General features: G+C 54.3%; 1 protein-coding gene across 3 annotated transcripts in view; it reads left to right on the forward strand.

Annotated features, from left to right (window-relative positions):
• The first annotated feature begins 9,380 nt into the window (after positions 1-9,380).
• CLIP2 (CAP-Gly domain containing linker protein 2) overlaps positions 9,381-18,649 on the forward strand; it is a 118,527-nt gene continuing 109,258 nt past the window's right edge. For 2 of the 3 annotated variants that reach the window (XM_026456602.2, XM_023218670.3), the window contains exon 1: positions 9,381-9,708. The gene's annotated coding sequence lies outside the window, so the exon portion shown is untranslated. The remainder of the gene's footprint in view (positions 9,709-18,649) is intronic. The other variant, XR_003309871.1, reaches the window with a different exon arrangement.

Consider the following 18,649-nt stretch of genomic DNA (forward strand, 5'->3'; position numbering starts at 1 on the left):
GTAAAGACGGGGTTTTGCCATGTTGGCCAGGCTGGTCTCCAACTCCTGACCTCAGGTGATCTGCCCTCCTCGGCCTCCCAAAGTGCTGGGATTACAGGTGTGAACCACCCACCCAGCCTAATATCCCTTTAAGGATACAAAAGAATGTTGATTTTCACAGTGGGACAGCAGGCTTGGAAAAACAAGCATGTCCTTGTCCCTGGCCCTGTGAGGCTTGGCTAATTACCCCCTGCCAGGACACTGGGAGCTTTCACAGGCAGACAGCTGAGGTCTGCCTTGCACCTCAACTGCAGGCAGCAAAACCCTCGTCCCAGCGTCAGAGGCGTCAGGGGCTGGAGTCCCTTGGGTTGCTGGGAGGAGATGGAAACCCAGAGTGTAGGGATCTCGTTCTCAATGACTTGGTTTTTCTCAGCTCACACCTAAGGTCCAGACCGTTTCCTCCCATCTGTCACCATGCAGTCCCCACATAGCCTAGCGAACTAGGCTTCAGGTCTAAAATTCGTCTCTCCCCTGCCTAGAACCCTCCAGGGCTCCCCACTGCCCTTAGGAAAAAGCCCAGTTTTACAGCCCAGCCATACAAAGCCCTACCTGACTGAGTCCTGCCACTCCTCTGCCCTCATCTTGGTCCCCATTCTCTGGCCACTTGAGCTCTTCAAGGTTCTTCCCACCGTCACCCTCTGCCTGCCACATCCATCCTTCAAGGCACACCTGGGCTGTCGCCTCCTCCAGGAAGCTGCCCGAAAGCCCCATACTTAAAGAATTAAATGTCTGTGGCCCAGGCCAGGCACACTGGCTCACACCTGTAATCCCAGCACTTTGAGAGGCCGAGGCAGGTGGATCACCTGAGGTCGGGAGTTTGAGACCAGCCTGACCAACATGGAGAAACCCCGTCTCTACTAAAAGTACAAAATTAGTCGGGCGTCAGGTGGCGCATGCCTGTAATCCCAGCTACTCGGGAGGCTGAGGCAGGAGAATTGCTTGAACCTGGGAGGCGGAGGTTGCGGTGAGCCAAGATTGCACCATTGCACTCCAGCCTGGGCGACAAGAGTGAAACTCTGTATCAAAAAACCAACCAACCAACCAAACAAACACACAAATGTTTGTGGCCCAGGCCAGGTGTAATGGCTCACACCTATAATCCCAGCACTTTGGAAGGCCGAAGGCGGTTGGATCACCTGAGGTCAGCAGTTTGAGACCAGCCTGGCCAGCATGGCGAAACCCCGTCTCTACCAAAAACACACAAATTAGCTAGGTGTGGTGGCGGGCACCTGTAATTCCAGCTACTCAGGAGGCTGAGGCAGGAGAATCACTTGAACCCAGGAGGTGGAAGTTGCAGTGAGCCCAGACTGTGCCACTGCACTCCAGCCTGGGTGACAGAGCGGGACTCCATCTCAAAAAAAAAAAAGTATCAGAAGGATGCAAAAGAACCCAGAAGAGATGCCCCCTTAGACCTGGCCTGGGAGAGAAAGTGTGGTCTTGCAGAGGCGTCCCGGGAGCAGTCCTACAGGAATCAGGGGCGGAAGAGTCCAGCCTGGCCAGGGCAGTGTCCCCGGCAGACGGCTCCTGGAAACTCAGAATAAACAAGCTTCAGGGCGTGTCACTGCCTTGGACCAGGTGACATAACGCACAGATGTGCAACCACAGGACTCAGGGACTATGGGGCTAAGTGCAGAATAGCAGCTGCAGAGGACGGCCTTAAGGCTGGAAACTGACGGACTCCAGAGGGGCCCTTAGCCAGCACCTTTTAGAGACTTCCCCTGGCAGGAGGAAGCTGGGAGTGTGTGGCCCAGCCTGGAACCCAGGGAGGAAGTGACCCCAGGGTGAGTGGAGGCCATGAGCACCTGAGGCTTTGGGGAGCAGTGATGTCCATCCCAGCGGGAGCCACACCAGCAGCATGCAAAGTCCTTAAACAAAGTCTCCCTGGCCGGGCGCAGTGGCTCATGCCTGTAATCCTAGCACTTTGGGAGGCCGAGGCAGGCAGATCATCTGAGGTCAGGAGTTCGAGACCAGCCTGGCCAACATGGGGAAACCCTGTCTCTACTAAAAATACACAAATTAGCCAGGCGTGGTGGCACATGCCTGTAATCCCAGCTCCTTGCTAGGCTGAGGCAGGAGAATCACTTGAACCCAGGAGGCGGAGGGTGCAGTGAGCAGAGATCCTGCCATTGTATTCCAGCCTGGGCAACAGAGTGAGACTCCCTCTCAAATGAACAAAGTGTTGGGATTACAGGTGTGAGCCACTGCACCCAGCCTCCTCCTTCTTCTCTCTCTCTTTTTTTTTTTTTTTTTTTTTTGAGACAGGGTCCCCGTCTGTTACCTAGTCTGGAGTGCAGCAGTGTAATCAGAGCTCATTGCAGCCTTGATTCCGTCAAAAAAAACCTTCATCTCTACAAAGTCCCCTGTCACTTAGTGAATGTGGGTGCTGTACACAGCAGAGGGGTGGCCTCTTCCACATTCTCCCACTCTCAAGGCCCTTGTTTGAAAAAGCTGGTTCAGGGGTTACCCAGCGGGAAGGTATCCACGTGATCAGGCCTCAGCCCCCGGCGTCTGCTGCATACATGAGTCACAGGGTGATATCCCAGGTGTCCCATCAGTGCTTGCTCACAGCCACTGCTTCACATGACCGGCAGAGAGTACAGTGGTTAAAACACTGAGTTGGCCTGGCATGGTGGCTCATGCCTATAATCCCAGTGCTTTGGGAGGCTGAGGTGGGAGGATAGCTTGACAGCAGGAGGCTGAGGCCAGCCTGGGCAACATAGGTTCCCATCCCTACAAAAAATAAAACAAAAAATTAGCCAGGCGTGGTGGCACTCGCCTGTGGTCCCAGCTACTTGGGAGGCTGAGGCAGGAGGACTGCTTGAGGCCAGAAGTCTGTGAGCTGTGATCGCACCACTGCTCTCCAGCCCGGGAGAGAGAATGAGACCCTTTCTTTTTTTTTGAGATGGAATCTTCGCTCCGTCCCCCAGGCTGGAGAGCAGTGGTGCGATCTTGGCTCACTGCAAACTCCACCTCCCGGGTTCTAGCGATTCTCCTGCCTCAGCCTCTTGAATAGCTGGGATTACAGGCATGTGCCACCACACCAGGCTAATTTTTGTATATTTAGTAGAGACAGGGTTTCACCATGTTGGTCAGGCTGTCTTAAACTCCTGCCCTCGTGATCTGCCTGCCTCAGCCTCCCAAAGTGCTGGGATTACAAGCGTAAACCACCGCGCCCGGCAGACTCTTTCTTAAAACAACAACAACAAAAACAACTGACTCTGGGCCGGGCTCAGTAGCTCACACCTGTAATCCCAGCACTTTGGGAGGCTGAGTTGGGTGGATCACTTGAGGTCAGGAGTTGGAGACTAGCCTAGCCAACATGGGAAAACCGTGTTTCTACTAAAAATACAAAAATTAGCCAGGCATGGTTGTGAGTGTCTGTAGTCCCAGCTACTTGGGAGGCTGAGGCAGGAGAATCGCTTGACCCCATTAGTTGGAGGCTGCAGTGAGCTATGATAGCGTCACTGGACTCCAGCCTGGGTGATAGACCCTGTCTCAAAAAAAAAAAAAAGTACAAACAAATTAAAAGAAATTTATTAAAAACAAAAAAAGTTTTCCATAAATGAGGAGCAGTGGTGTGTGCCTGTAATCCCAGCTACTTGGGAGGCTGAGGCATGGAGGATTGCTTTAGCCCAGGAGTTCAAGACCAGCCTGGGCAACACAGCAAGACACTGTATCAAAACATAAATAAAGCTTTTTAAAATTTTTGCTGGCCTTTGCTGGTCCACTTCTCTTACAATAACAAGGTCTGAATAAGCAGGCTTTGCTTGTTCTCTTTGGGGTGGTCTTCATTTATCACCACAATACATGCAAATTTTTTTGTTTTTGTTTTTGTTTTGAGACAGAGTTTCTCTCTTGTTGACCAGGCTGGAGTGCAATGGTATAATCTCGGCTCACTGCAACCTCTGCCTCCTGGGTTCAAGCGATTCTCCTGCCTCAGCCTCCTGAGTACCTGGGATTACAGGCATGCACCACCACGCCCGGCTAAGTTTATATTTTTAGTAGAGATGGGGTTTCTCCATGTTGGTCAGGTTGGTCTCGAACTCCCGACCTCAGGTGATCTGCCTGCCTCGGCCTCCCAAAGTGCTGGGATTATAGGCGTGAGCCATCACACCCGGCGCCATGTCAACTTTCTTTCACCTGGCAGGGGAGGCCTTGTTATCTTCCCTTGGGAAATCCGGGGAGGCTGCATAGAAAAAATCCCCAAGCGGCCGGGCGCGGTGGCTCAAGCCTGTAATCCCAGCACTTTGGGAGGCCGAGACGGGTGGATCACGAGGTCAGGAGATCGAGACCATCCTGGCTAACACAGTGAAACCCCGTCTCTACTAAAAAATACAAAAAAAACTAGCCGGGTGAGGTGGCGGGCGCCTGTAATCCCAGCTACTCAGGAGGCTGAGGCAGGAGAATGGCGTGAACCTGGGAGGCGGAGTTCGCAGTGAGCTGAGATCCAGCCACTGCGCTCCAGCCTGGGCAACAGAGCGAGACTCCGTCTCAAAAAAAGAAAAAAAAAGAAAAAATCCCCATGCATCTTGGAAACCCCCAACGAGGGGAAGTCCCCCTATCTCCAAGCAGCAGAGAGCTATTATAGCCTTCCTTTACCACTGGGCTGTTTCCACTAGCACTGTGCCAACCTGCAGGGAGGTACCAGGGCTTCCTCCAAGACCCATATACACCAAGGCGGGGAGAACTGGATACAGGCAAAATCCATGCAGTTGAAAGTAAGGGTGTGGCCACCAGTGTGATGGCCTTAGCTGGTATCTCCATGGTGACGCCATTCCCAGCCTGTGCCACCTGCCGTCCTGGGCTGCCTCTGCTCTGCTAGGCAGAAAGGCTGCAGCAACATCCAATCATTTCAACAGAAGCGGTTTGGGTTTAAGTTTCTTTTATTAGTCCCCAAAGCAGCACATACCTGTTGCAGGAAAATGCAGAAAAGGGAGGAAAAAAATCCCACGGACTCCCCCCACCCAAACCCCCCATAGTTACCAGTTTTTTTGAGACAAGGTTTCACTTTTTCACCGAGGCTGGAGTGCAGTGGTGTGATCTCGGCTCACTACAACCTCCGCCTCCTGGGTTCAAGTGATTCTTCTGCGTCAGTCTCCTGAGTAGCTGGGATTACGGACGTGTGCCACCATGCCTGGCTAACTTTTTATATTTTTAGTAGAGACGGGGTTTCATCATGTTGCCCAGGCTAGTCTCGAACTCCGGGACTCAGGCAATCCTCCTGCCTTGGCCTCCCAAAGTGCTGGGATTACAGGTGTGAGCCAGCACAACTGGCCTACATTTTTTTAAAAAGGTAAAATAAAGATGGGATCTTGCTCTGTTGCCCAGGCTGGCGTGCAATGGCACGATCATAGCTCACTACAGCCTCCAACTCCTGGGCTCAAGCGATCCTCCCACCTCAGCCTCCCCACTCACTGGGATGACAGGCATGAGCCACTGAGCTCGGCTCCATACTCACAGTTTTATAAAGTGTGTTTTTCTGGTGGATGTAAATACATAAATGTTTCCCCACATTATAACAAATGCCTGCTAAACAGCAGTTCAGGCACTGCAAAAATATCCCATCCTGTGGCTGTCTTGTGGATTCTAAAATGAAAAACAAAAAAATAAAAATAGGCCAGGCGTGGTGCCTGGAGCCTGTAATCCCAGCGCTTTGGGAGGCCAAGGTGGGAGGATCACTTGAGGCCAGGAGTTCCAGACCAGCCTGGGCAACATAGAAAGCCTCTGTCTCTATTCCCAAAAAGTAAAATAATAAACAAACAAATAAATGAGTAGTATACCAGAGAGATAGCCACCTGGCCTATATAGAGAAAGCAGCCAGGCCTCCCCCGTGGCTGGCCCATTGCAGGCCTCAGAGAATGCGGCTCTGGCTCAAACATTATTCCCAGCTCCCTCTTCCCCTGAAAAATCCTCTCCTGAGGCTGCTGGTCACAGCCGGCATCAGCAAGAAAATGACCAAATCAGCAGTTTCAGTGGAGACAAAAGGCCTGGGTGAGAGGTCAGCTGGGAGAACACCCCCTCCGGATCCCCGCCCATCACTGGGTCCTGGGTCCAGGGCAGGGGCCAAGGCCAGGACCCCAACCCTCACATCAGACAGCATCAGATTCAGCTACTGGAAGAAGTAGAAACACCCAAATACAAACTTTTTTTTTTTTTTTTTGAGATGGAGTCTCAGTTTGTCCCCCAGGCTAGAGTGCAGTGGCACAATCTGGGCTCACTGCAACCTCCGCCTCCCTGGTTCAAGCAATTCTCTTGCCACAGCCTCCTGAGTAGGAGGCATTACAGGTGCCCACCAACATGCCTGGCTAATTTTTGTATTTTTAGTACAGATGGGGTTTCACCATGTTTGCTAGGCTGGTCTCGAACTCCTGACCTCATGATCCACCCGCCTTGGCCTCCCAAAGTGCGTGAGCCACCGCGTTCAGCCCCCCAAATGCAAACTTTAACAAGACAGAAGCCTGTCTTCTCTCACCTGGGGCAAGGACAAAAGGTTTCCCTCTCAGGTGGGTTGCCCTTTGAAGCTCCACCCACCAGCAGCCAGGTAAGATCTGTTGGCCACAGGCTGTTGCTCTGAATAATACTGGGGGCCATCAGTGAGGGAGGGGGTGCCTGTGAAGGTTGGGGGCCCCTGCCTACCTCCTGAGGCACACGTGGGAGGCTAGATCTGCTGGGCAGGGGCAGGTGAGCTCAGGTGAGCTCAGGTACATCCCAGCAGGACCCACGTCACCTTGGCAAATCCCTGCTTATTTTATTTTATTTTATTTTATTTTATTCACTCTGTTGCCCAGGCTGGAGTACAGTGGTATGATCTCAGTTCACTGCAAACTTCGACTTTTGGATTCAAGCCATTCTCAAGCCTCACCCTCCCGAGTAGCTGGGATTACAGGCATGCACCATCATACCCAGCTAATTTTTGCATCTTCTGTAGAGATGGGGTTTCACCATGTTGGCCAGGCCGCTCTCGAACTCCTGACCTCAGGTTATCTGCCTGCCTCAGCCTCCCAAAGTGCTGGGATTACAGGTGTGAGCCACCGTGTCTGGCTGGGTTATAACTGTTAATACACAGGTCATGCATCCCAGCCACGAGGAACGATTAGCTGTTTTCTGAACACCGCCCTCTCCACCCTGAGTCCCCTCCCTCCCTATGGGTTCATACCTCCTACAGAAGCCAAGTCTTCCTGGAGCTCACTCTGAACCCCCTCCCTTCTTAGTCTCCAAGTCTGGCTGTCCACACCAACTGGGCACCCCCTCAGGGCTGACCCCATGCCCAGCCTCCATCATTACAGCATTGCGTGTTCACTGAACTGAATTGAAACACTCTTCCCGGCCGGGTGCGGTGGCTCATGCCTGTAATCCCAGCACTTTGGGAGGCTGAGGCAGGCGGATCACAAGGTTAGGAGGTCAAGACCATCCTGGCTAACACAGTGAAACTCCATCTCTACTAAAAATACCAAAAAAAAAAAATTACCCGGGCATGGTGGCAGGCACCTGTAGTCCCAGCTACTCGGGAGGCTGAGGCAGGAGAATGGTGTAAACCCAGGAGACGGAGGTTGCGGTGAGCCAAGATCATGCCACTGCACTCCAGCCTGGGCGACAGAGTAAGACTCCGTCTCAAAAATAAATAAATAAATAAATAAAGAAACACTCTTCCCAATTTACAGTTGGGGAAACTGAGGTCAAAATGTTTAGGCCAGGCATGGTGGCTCACAGCTGTAATCCCAGCGCTTTGGGAGGCCGAGGTGGGAAGATCATCTGAAGCCAAGAGTTTAAGATCAACCTGGACAACATAATGAGACCCCATCTCTACAAAAAATAAAAAAAATTACCTGGGCATGGTGATGCATGCCTGTAGTCCCAGCTACGCTGGAGGCTGAGGCAGGAGAATCGTTTGAGCCTGGGAATTTGAGGCTGCAGTGAGCTATGACCGCACCACTGCACTCCAGCCTGGCTGACAGAGTGAGACTCCTTCTCTAAAAAAAGGTTCACTCATTTCTCAAAGATTATGGATACCAAGACAGTTGAGGGGTGGTAATGTTAACTTAGCAAGTTCATGCATTCATTCAACGAATATTACTGGATGTCTACCCTCTGCCAAGCACTGCACTGGGTCCCTTAGGGGATAGGAACAAGACCGTATGTGGCACCTCTCTCCTGCAGAACAGTGGTCTCACCATACCAGCCACTACCTCCCCCAACACCCACATTCCTGCACTCAAGGGAAAAACAGGGACATTTAAGCTCTGCTTTGAAGCGGAAGTGTGATTTGTCAAACAGAGAAAGGGGGCAGGGCGGGACTAATAGAACGGCCAGCTAGGTCAAAGGCATCCAGGCTAGCTTATCAAGTGGGGACAGAGGGAAACCAAGCCACAGAAGCCAACCGCAGCTTGGGCATGGACAGGCGTCAGGGTTTGGTCACTGCTTAGTTTCTGAGCTGAAACTTGGCATCTGCCTCTCCACGCAGGAGGGGACCTGGCAGCTGTCTCAACTCCTCTGAAATAGCAGTAGAGGCATCCTGTCCTGGAGAAGGTTCATTTGTATCTTGGGAGCCGATCACCATGAGATCCTTTTTTTTTTTCCTTTTGGGACGGAGTCTCGCCTGTCGCCCAGGCTGAAGGGCAGTAGCTTGATCATGACTCACTGCAGCCTCGACCTCCTGGGCTCCAGCGATCCTCTCACCTCAGCCTCCCCAGTAGCTAGGACCACAGGCACGCGCCCTGCGAATTTTTGTATTTTTGGAGAGACGGAGGTCTCACTATGTTACGTTGCCCAGGTTGTTCTCGGACTCCTGGCCTCAGGCAATCTGCAAGCCTTGGCTTCTCAAAGTGCTGGGATTATAGGCGTGAGCACCTCCCAGGCTATGAGATCCTTGATAACCATGAGATCCTATGCTGAAGTTCCCCACCCACGCTGGCCCCAATGCAGACCTGAAGTTTTCGCCCCAGCAGCTCTGTCCCCCTCCTCATCCCTTTCTGTCCAGTGCCAACAGCATCTCACCTTTCCAAGCTGCGGTCCATCCCAATGACCCGAGACATCTTTGCAAGCATAGCATGGCTGGAGGATGTGTTTCACCAAACGCGATGTAAGCACCACCAGGTGCCCAGCGCGGAGGTGGATGTGGGCGAACCCCGGACGCCCCACCAATGACATCTGCGGCCTGGGAAGGAAAAGAGATGGAGCGGGGTGAGGTGGAAGAGGTTGCTCCTCGTTTTCCGCCCGCCCGCCTGCTTTCCGCGCGGCACTGAGGCCTGAGAACCGCGAGGCCGCCCGCGCGCGCCTGACCCGCCCCCCGCCCCCCCGCCCGCCCCAGGCCCCGCCCTCCCGCGCCCGCCCCAGCGCCGGCCCCTTTTGTTTCCTCCCGGAGCCGGGCCGCTGGCTCCGCTGGCTCCGCTGGCTCCCCGGGAGCTCGGCTCGGCTCGGCCGCGGGGCGCGCAGGCGGCTGCCGGGCGGCCTCGGTGCACGCCTCCCGCCTTCACGGAGACGGGGCGCGAGACCCGGGCCCCGAGCACCGATCGCGGGGATTCCCGGCGCCAGGAGGGGGTGCAGCCGGTGGGCAGCGCCGCGCAGGGAGGGGCCGCAGCATCCTCGCCCCCCATCGCACCCGGGCCCGAGAAGAGGAGGCCGGGGCTCTCCGGGCCTCCCGCCGCTTAGCCTGATGCTGGAGGGACCAAGGTAGGGGCCGCCGAAGGGGCCGAGGGAGGGGGTCGCGCGGGCAACAAAGGACGGAGAGATATGGGGGGCGGCGGCCTGGCCGAAAGCAGGGCTGCCGGCCGGTAGGCATTGTCGGGGCGTGGGCAGGGGCGGGAGGGTTCGAGGCCGGCCGGTGGGCGTGGGCGGGAGCTGGCTGGGGTGTGCTCCAACTTCCCCGTTGCTTGCAGGAGAGGAGGGGGCGCTGCTTGGGGTGCCAGGGTTGGGGGCTATTCCCGGGCTGCGGGTCCCCCTGTTGAAGGCATCACCAGCCTCATCAGGGTCCCCACCCACGGACAAGGGTTTGGCCCATCTCTTGGGGTGGAAGCCCGTCCCCGCTTCCAAGGGCAGAGCAAGACGGCTGCACGCGCCGCAGGGCTCTCTGGGCTCACAGAGCCTGGGGAGCACAGCCTGGTGGGCGCGGCCATGCAGCCCCCATCTCCAAACCTGGGGCCTGGGAGAACAGGAACTCCCCCCACTCCTCCCTGCTGCACCCTATGGGGTCGCCTGGCCGATGCCCTTTGCGAAACTTGGTTGAAGTGCATGGCTGAGGAGGGATAGGAGGAGACTGAGGCGGGCGGCTTTCCTCAGGGGGTGCCCCCCCAAGCTGGCGCTGGTGGCTGGTGAGGCAGCAGATTTTCTGCCCTCCTCCCGGGGAGGGGCGGCGGCCGCGGAGGATGCTTGGCTGGGCCTCCAGTGCCCGCCCGTTTGGACCTTTCAGGCGGAGCTTGGGCCGAGCTGGTGCCCACTGGGCACTGCCACGCAGGCCCCAGCCCCACCCTGGAAAGGACGGGCAGAGGGAGCACCTTGGGGGGAAATCACCCATCCAGCAGTGTGTCCCTCAATGTCTGGGACCCTTCCTCTCTCTTCTGGATGAGAAGTGGGGGTCTGGGATGAGGGGGGCTGCCCTCACTCTTGCAGGATGCCTGAGGGAGGTGGGTGGGGTGGCCTAGGGCTGTGGGCAGAAGAGGAGGAGGAGGGTGCAGGGAGCACCACGTGTGTGCTCCAGAAGCCTCTTCCCCATCAGTTGTAAATGTAAACAATAAGCCCTTCATTCATTCAGCTGTTGTTACCTGACCCGGAACTTCTAGGGGTGGCTGATACACAGGACAGCAGCCTCGGTGCCCCCAAAAAATGCAGCCCTGGGGTTTGATGAGTGCATTAGTTGGGAAGCTGGGGACATAGAGGGGGTCCCCTGGAGGATGGGGCAGACCAGGAAGCTTCATAGAGCATCATGCAGAAGTTTGCTGCCAGGATGCTTGAAGGGGGTTTGGTGCAGGAGAAATAGCATGGATAAGGGCTTGGAGTCAGAAAAGGAGGCTACTGGGTTAGAGAAACAGCTTAGGATTTAGGGGACTTAGACCTGCGGTTGAGGACAGGGTGCGTTCCTGTCTGCAGTGCCTTGCCGGGGAATGATGGGGTTCTGGCTTCAGGACAGGTGGAGGGGGTAGAGATGGAGAGGGGCTCCAAAGGCAGAAGAGGCAGGTAGAGGTGCCTGGGAGGAGCCTGCTCCACACTCACCCGTGTGCACCTGCAAACTCCAGCCCCCGGCTCCGGCACCGTGCTGGCTGAGAAGGTGGTGCCTGGAATTCTGCACTCAGAGCCCAAAATCCCAGCAGGGGGAATTTACTCCAAGGAGCACTAGTCGCTTTCCAGCATCTGCTGTCTACCTTGGCGGCGAAGAGTTCAGATGCTGGAGCTTAACAGCCCGGGTTCAAATCCCAGCTCTGCCACTCCCTAGCTATGTAACCTCGCACATTGTGTCTCTCTCTGCCTGGACATCCTCATCTGTAAAATTGGGATCCTTATGGTATCTGGCTTTTAGGGTTGTTAGGAGAACTGTGTGCCCTGTGACAGAGTAGATGTCCTGTAAGTGTTGTTGCTGCTGTAGAGTGGCTTCCCAGCCTCTACTCACACACGTTTCGGGGAGAGGAGGCTCATGTCCACTCCAGGCTGTTTGTCCTTCTTCGAGCAGCCTTGCTGGTTAGCCCTGACCCGGGACCTGCTGTTCTCTGCCTCACTGCAGCCTCCTCCCTGGTCCTGCCTCCCTTGGTGATGGAAAGGCCATCTCCCCACAGCTCCAGCTGTCCCTGCTCCCCACCTGGCAGGCCTGCCCAGGTGTGGTCCCCCAATTCCCTCTTGGCCTCCCTTCCTGGCCCTGCCACCCTGACAGGTGGTCCTGCCGTCTTTTTTTTTTTTTTTTTTTGAAATGGAGTTTTGCTCTTGTTGCCCAGGCTGGAGTGCAATGGCGCGATCTCGGCTCACTGCAACTTCTGCCTCCTGGGTTCAAGCGATTCTCCTGCCTCAGCCTCCCAAGTAGCTGGGATTACAGGCATGCACCATCATGTCCGGCTAATTTTTTTGTAGTTTTAGTAGAGACAGGGTTTCACCATGTTGGCCAGGCTGGTCTTGAACTCCTGACCTCAGGTCATCCACCTGCCTCAGGCCCCCAAAGTGCTGGTATTACAGGCGTGAGCCACCGTGCCCAGCCAGTTTTACCCTCTTGATGCCATCTGCTCTACCTCCACTTCCATATATAGGGGAGGGAAGCTGTGTTTGTAACCCTGTAATTCCCTGCCCATTGGTTCTTGTGAGTACTTCAGATTTTGTGCAGGTTAAAAAAAAAAAAAAGTATATATTAAGTGCTTACTTTGTGGAGAATGGTTCTGAGCTTTTTTGAGATGGAGTCTTGCTCTGTCGCCCAGGCTGGAGTACAGTGGTACGACCTCAGCTCATTGCAACCTCCACCTCCCGATTCAAGCAATTCTCCTGCCTCAGCCTCCGGCGTAGCTGGGACTACAGGCCCACGCCACCAAGACTGGCTAATTTTTTGTAGTTTTAGTAGAGGTGGGGTTTCACCGTGTTGGCCAAGCTGGTCTGGAACTCCTAACCTCAAATGATCGGCCCACCTTGGCCTCCCAAAGTGCTGGGATTACAGGCCTGAGCCACCACACCCGGCCTGGTTCTGAGCTCTTTAAATCCATTCCTTCATTTGTGGATATTTTGATAAGGCTGCCTACATTTTACAGATAAGAATATCCTGGTGCAAAGAGGTGGCTGTGTCTGCCCTTGATGCATTTGCTAAGCACCTACTGTATGCCTGGGAGGCATGCCTCCTTCAGCCACACCACTCTACCCACCCTCTTCAGGTTCATGTCCCTGAACAATTATGATCCTGCCTTCTCAGACACCCACCCCTTTTGCTCAAGTGCAAAGTCCAAATACGCCATCTACCTTTTAGGGTCCGCCCCCAGTTGGTTGTATCTTTCCATTGCAGCTCTCCCCATGCTCCCAGGCTGGGCACACCCAGACTTGCCTCACCTAAGGCTGCTGTGGCCCCTTTAATAAACTGCAAAGAGTAGGCATGGTTTGAGGAGCAGGGCTGGCTTTGAGGGCCGTGCGGGAGTGCCCTCCGATCCCATACCTTTGGAATTATTTTGTTGCAGGGGACAGGAACCTCCTTCAATTAGGCTAAGTGAAAAGGGACTTAAGAGTAGAGAACAGAGAACTTGTGCAGCAAACAATTGCAGGCGACCTGGCCCCCCGGGACCCCGGAAGCTGGCAGGCGGCTCCTCCTCTGGCTTTCCTCTCTGTGGACTGCGGTTTCATTTTCTCGGCCTCGCTCAGCGCATCCATCCTGTCTCCTTCTCCTTTCCCCTACAGGCTCTGTCTCCTTGGGTTGTGAGCGTGGCTGTGTTGAACGGGGCAGTAGCCTGAGTCCCCGGGACCTCCCAGTGGGGGTCTCCTTCATCTTGGGGTGCAGAGAGACACTGATTAGTCCAGCCTGGATATGGAAGCCCACCCGCCTCTGCTCGGCTGGTGGGGGGCAGGCCACGTGGTCTCTGGGGCTGGGGGTTGAAAACGGGGCTGGCACAGCTGGGATAATTGGTTGGCTGCATTGATGATGGAAGTTGTGTGCTAGGTGAGGACCAGCGAAGCTGGGCATTCAGGGAGCTCATGAGCTGATGGAGGAGGCAGACCCATCGTCAATTAGCCATTGTGCCACCGGATGTGGGACTGATCAGTTGCAGCGTGATTTGTTGAAAGAAACCAGAGTGCACTGATCAGGCCAGTGTGGGGAGGAGAGGACAGGTGCGATGGCCAGGGCTGCCTGCCACTGGCTTCCCCTAGCCCTGCCCTGGGACAGGAGGAGGCTCTCTCCTTTCAGGACCTGGAGATGTAGGTCCGACTGGAAGTGTAGGACTCGAGCCTTTTTTTTCTTTTGAGACGGAGTTTCGCTCTTGTTGCCCAGGCTGGAGTGCACTGGTGCGATCTCGGCTCACCGCAACCTCTGCCTCCCGGGTTCAAGTGATTCTCCTGCCTCAGCCTCCCGAGTAGCTGGGATTATAGGCACGCGCCACCACGCCTGGCTAATTTTTGTATTTTTAGTAGAGACAGGGTTTCACCATGTTGGCCAGGCTGGTCTCGAACTCCTGACCTCAAGTGATCTGCCCGCCTCGGCCTCCCAAAGTGCTGGGATGACAGGCGTGAGCCACCGTGCCCGGCCAGACCCGAGCTTTTGAGCCTCCTACCCTGGCTCTTCTCACTGGGCTGCAAGGCTAGTCACAACAGAACCAGTAATACAAAACTTGTGTTTGCAGAGGAAAATGCTTCAAAATGTTAATGAAACGTTTCCCTTCTGAGTAGAAGGCAAAACAGGCCAGATGGCTTTTATTAATGAGGCCTGAATTTAGGACCTTCTCTGCTTAACGGCTTCTGTCTTGACGGAGTGTTTCTTGCTCCATGGCTGGGATCATACCTTCCACTCTAGCCTGAGCCCTGAGCAATACCCGCTCCCGATTCATTTCCCTCCTTTGCCTTTTCCGCCCCTTGGGATGAGAGGGTGGAATTTCCGGCTCACCAGGAGAAGGGCCTGGTTTTTCAACGTCGCCCGCAACACCCTGAGGTCTCAAGCTGGTCTGCCCTTGCCAGCAGCTAAACCTGGCTGATTCTGGCCCAGCTCCTTTTGGGGGTGCTCCAGCCCCTGCCCACCCCACAGTGTGCGGCATTGAGCTTCCAGAAGCTTTTACTAAATTGGGAAAACATCCGCCCTGCTTCCTGACAATGTAAACAATACCAGCCCTTTCCAGAAACATTTCAAGGCCAGACACTTTGATGCCTAGTGGAGCTGTTGGCTGGGCAACGGTTGCATATTGATCTGAAGGTTATGCTGGGAGGCTGGGCTCTGGTGTGTTGGGTGGGGTAGTCTGGAGGGCTTCCTGGAGGAATAGAACTGGGGCTAGATTTTGTTTTGGTTTGTTTTGAGACAGGGCCTGGCTCTCTGTCAGCCAGGCTGGAGTGCAGTGGCGTGATCTCGGCTCACTGCAGCTTCGACCTCCCAGGCTCAAGCCATCTTCCCACCTTAGCCTCTCCAGTAGCTGTGACTACAGGCGCATGTCACCATGCCCAGCTAATTTTTATATTTTTCTGTAGACAGGGTTTCACCGTGTTGCCCAGGGTGGTCTCACACCCCTGAGATCAAGGGATCCTCCCACCTTGGCGTCCCAAAGTGCTAGGATTATAGATGTGAGCCACTGCACCCAGCTGGGGCTGAGTTTTGAAGGATAGGTGGGCTTGAGGCAGTTAAGGAGGGCATTCATGATGGGGGCAAAGGAAGAAAAGTCGAGAATGGAGCAGCAGGGAGTAGAGTATGTGGCTGGGGGCTCAGTGAAGAACCCACCATTCTCCCACGTTGAGTGTGAAGTTGGGGGAGTTATACTGGCGGCGGGGAGAAGTAATGTTAGGCATCTGGGTTTTTTGGCACCTTGTAGCTTTCTGTTTCTGCCAGGCTGTTCCCTTTTGTAATGTAGGCTGTTCCCTGTACAAACCCATTCATTTGTTTCCTTCCTTCCTTCCTTCCCTCCCTCCCTCTTTCTTCCTTCCTTCCTTCCTTCCTTCCTTCCTTCCTTCCTTCCTTCCTTCCTTCCTTCCTTCCTTCCTTTCTCTCTCTCTCTCCTTTCTTTCTTTCCTTCCTTCCTTCCTTTCTTGAGATGGAGTCTTGCACTGTCGCCCAGGCTGGAGTGCAATGACGTGATCTCGGCTCACTGCAACCTCCGCCTCCTGGGTTCAAGCAATTCTCCCACCTCAGCCTCCCGAGTAGCTGGGATTATAGGTGCCTGCCACCACGCCCACCTAATTTTTTGTGTTTTTAGTAGAGATGGGTTTCACCGTGTTGGCCAGGCTGGTCTCCAACTCCTGACCTCGTGATCCGTGCGCCTTGGCCTCCCAAAGTGCTGGGATTACAGGTGTGAGCCCCCGCGCCCAGCCCATTCATTTCTTTACTTTGCTCACATTCAGCTTCTTTGGAGCCAGGGATCACAGAGGAGGAGTTGGAAGACATCTGAAAGGGGCTTGTGTGTTCCTGGTTTGATTCCAGAAAGGATTCGAGGTGATTTACAATGATAAACACAGTCTAACCTGATTAAAAGTAAATGAGAAAATTAGGCCAGGAATCAGGGCTCATGCCTGTAATCCCAGCACTTTGGGAGGCCAAGGAGGGAGAATTGCTTGAGCCTAGGAGTTTGAGACCAGCCTGGGCAACAGAGCAAGACCTCATCTCTACAGAAAATTAAAAAAATTAGCTGGGTGTGGTCCCAGCTACTTAGGATACTGAGGCAGGAGGATCTCTTGAACCCAGGAGTTTGAGTCTGCAGTGAGCTATGATCGTGCCACTGCACTCCAGCCTGGACGGCAGAGTGAAACCTTGTCTCAGAAAAAAAGAAGAGAAAAAAAAAGTTTTTATAGAGGTAATCAAGTTCAAATGAGGTCATTTGGGCCCTTATCCAATATGACTGGTGTCCTCATCCAATATGACCACTGTCCTTGTAAGAAAAGGACATCTGGACACAGGCATGTTCAGAGGGAAGACCACATGAGGACCCAGAGAAAAGACAGCCATCGTCACGCCAAGGAGAGAGGCCTCTGAGAAAAACAACCCTGCTGTGCCCAGTGCTGTGGTTCATGCCTGTAATCCCAGCACTTTGGGAGGCTGAGGTGGGCAGATCACGAGGTCAGGAGTTCAAGACCAGCCTGGCCAACATGGTGAAACCCCGTCTCTACTAAAAATACAAAAATTAGCCAGGTGTAGTGGCGCACACCTGTAATCCCAGATACTCGGGAGGCTGAGGCAGGAGAATCACTTGAACCTGGGAGACGGAGGCTGCAGTAAACTGAGATTGCCACACTGCACTCCAGCCTAAGCAACAGAGCAAGACTCTGTCTGAAAAAAAAGGAAAAAAAAGGGCCAGGCACAGTGGCTTATGCCTGTAATCCCAGCACTTTGAGAAGCCGAGGAGGGCAGATCATGAGGTCAGGAGTTGGAGACCAGCTTGGCCAATATGGCAAAACCCTGTTTCTACCAAAAAGATAAAAAATTAGCCAGGTGTAGTGGCATGCACCTGTAGTCCCAGCTACCCGGGAGGCTGAGGCAGGAGAATTGCTTGAACCTCGGAAGCAGAGCTTGCAGTGAGCCGAGATCGTGTCACTGCACTCCAGCCTGGACGACAGAGTGAAACCCTGTCTCAGAAAGAAAAAAAAAAAGGTCTGAGTGAGACTTTGTCTCAGAAAAAAAAAAAAAAAAAAAAAAGCAAAAGAAACCAACCCTGCTGACACCTTGACCTTGGACTCTTTCAGCCTCCATAGCTGTGAACCCTACATCTCTGTTGTTTAAGCCACCTAGTCTGTGATCCTTTGTAATGACAGCCGTAGCAGACTAATACAGTCCCTAAGACCAGCATTTGTTCCCTTAGGGACACCATCGTCCCCCGTTGCTGACTGATCAGCTGTGGGTTGCCTCTCTGACGCAGGTATCTGGGCTCCTGGCTTGCTGCTCCATCCCTTCTTCTTGGAGTCTGTGTCCTCAGTCAGCTTGGGTCTGGGGTACGGGGGAAGAGATGCATCTGTACAGCTGCAGAATCCTAGTGTGAGCTCAGGACAGCCTCTAAGAGCAGCTGTGCCAACAACAGCAGGAACCGGCTGGGTGTGGTGGCTCACACCTCTAATCCTAGCACTTTGGGAGGCCAAGGCGGGAGGATTGCTTGAACTCAGGGGCTTGAGACCAGTCTGGGCAACCTAGCAAGGGCCCATGTCTGCAAAAAAATAAGAAAAAAATAACTGGACATAGTGGCGCCTGCCTGTAGTGCCACTGGGGTGGGAGGAGCTGAGGCAGGAGAATTGCTTAAACCTGGGAAGTTGAGGTTGCAGTGAGCCATGGTTGTGCCACCACCCTCCAGCCTGGGTGACAGAGTAAGACCCTGTCTCAAAAAGAAAAAACCCAACCTTGGCCGGGCGCGGTGGCTCAAGCCTGTAATCCCAGCACTTTGGGAGGCCGAGACGGGCGGATCACGAGGTCAGGAGATCGAGACCATCCTGGCTAACATGGTGAAACCCCGTCTCTACTAAAAATACAAAAAACTAGCTGGGCGAGGTGGCGGGCGCCTGTAGTCCCAGCTATTCGGGAGGCTGAGGCAGGAGAATGGCGTAAACCCGGGAGGCGGAGCTTGCAGTGAGCTGAGATCCCGCCACTGCACTCCAGCCCGGAGACAGAGCGAGACTCCGTCTCAAAAAAAAAAAAAAAACCCAACCGAATAAGAAAACAAGGCCGGGCGCGGTGGCTCACGCCTGTAATCCCGGCACTTTGGGAGGCTGAGGCGGGTGGATCACAAGGTCAGGATATCGAGACCACGGTGAAACCCCGTCTCTATTAAAAATACAAAAAATTAGCTGGGTGCAGTGGTGGGCGCCTGTAGTCCCAGCTACTCAGGAGGTTGAGGCGGGAGAATGGCGTGAACCCGGGAGGCGGAGCTTGCAGTGAGCCGAGATCGCGCCACTGCACTCCAGCCTGGGCGACAGAGCGAGACTCCGTCTCAAAAAAAGAAAACAAAAGCAGGGCCCCCCCTTTGAGAGGAAGCCCCAGCCTCTGTCTACT

This window comes from Piliocolobus tephrosceles, chromosome 8, assembly GCF_002776525.5.
Source record: "Piliocolobus tephrosceles isolate RC106 chromosome 8, ASM277652v3, whole genome shotgun sequence".
Classification (NCBI taxonomy): Eukaryota; Metazoa; Chordata; class Mammalia; order Primates; family Cercopithecidae; genus Piliocolobus; species Piliocolobus tephrosceles.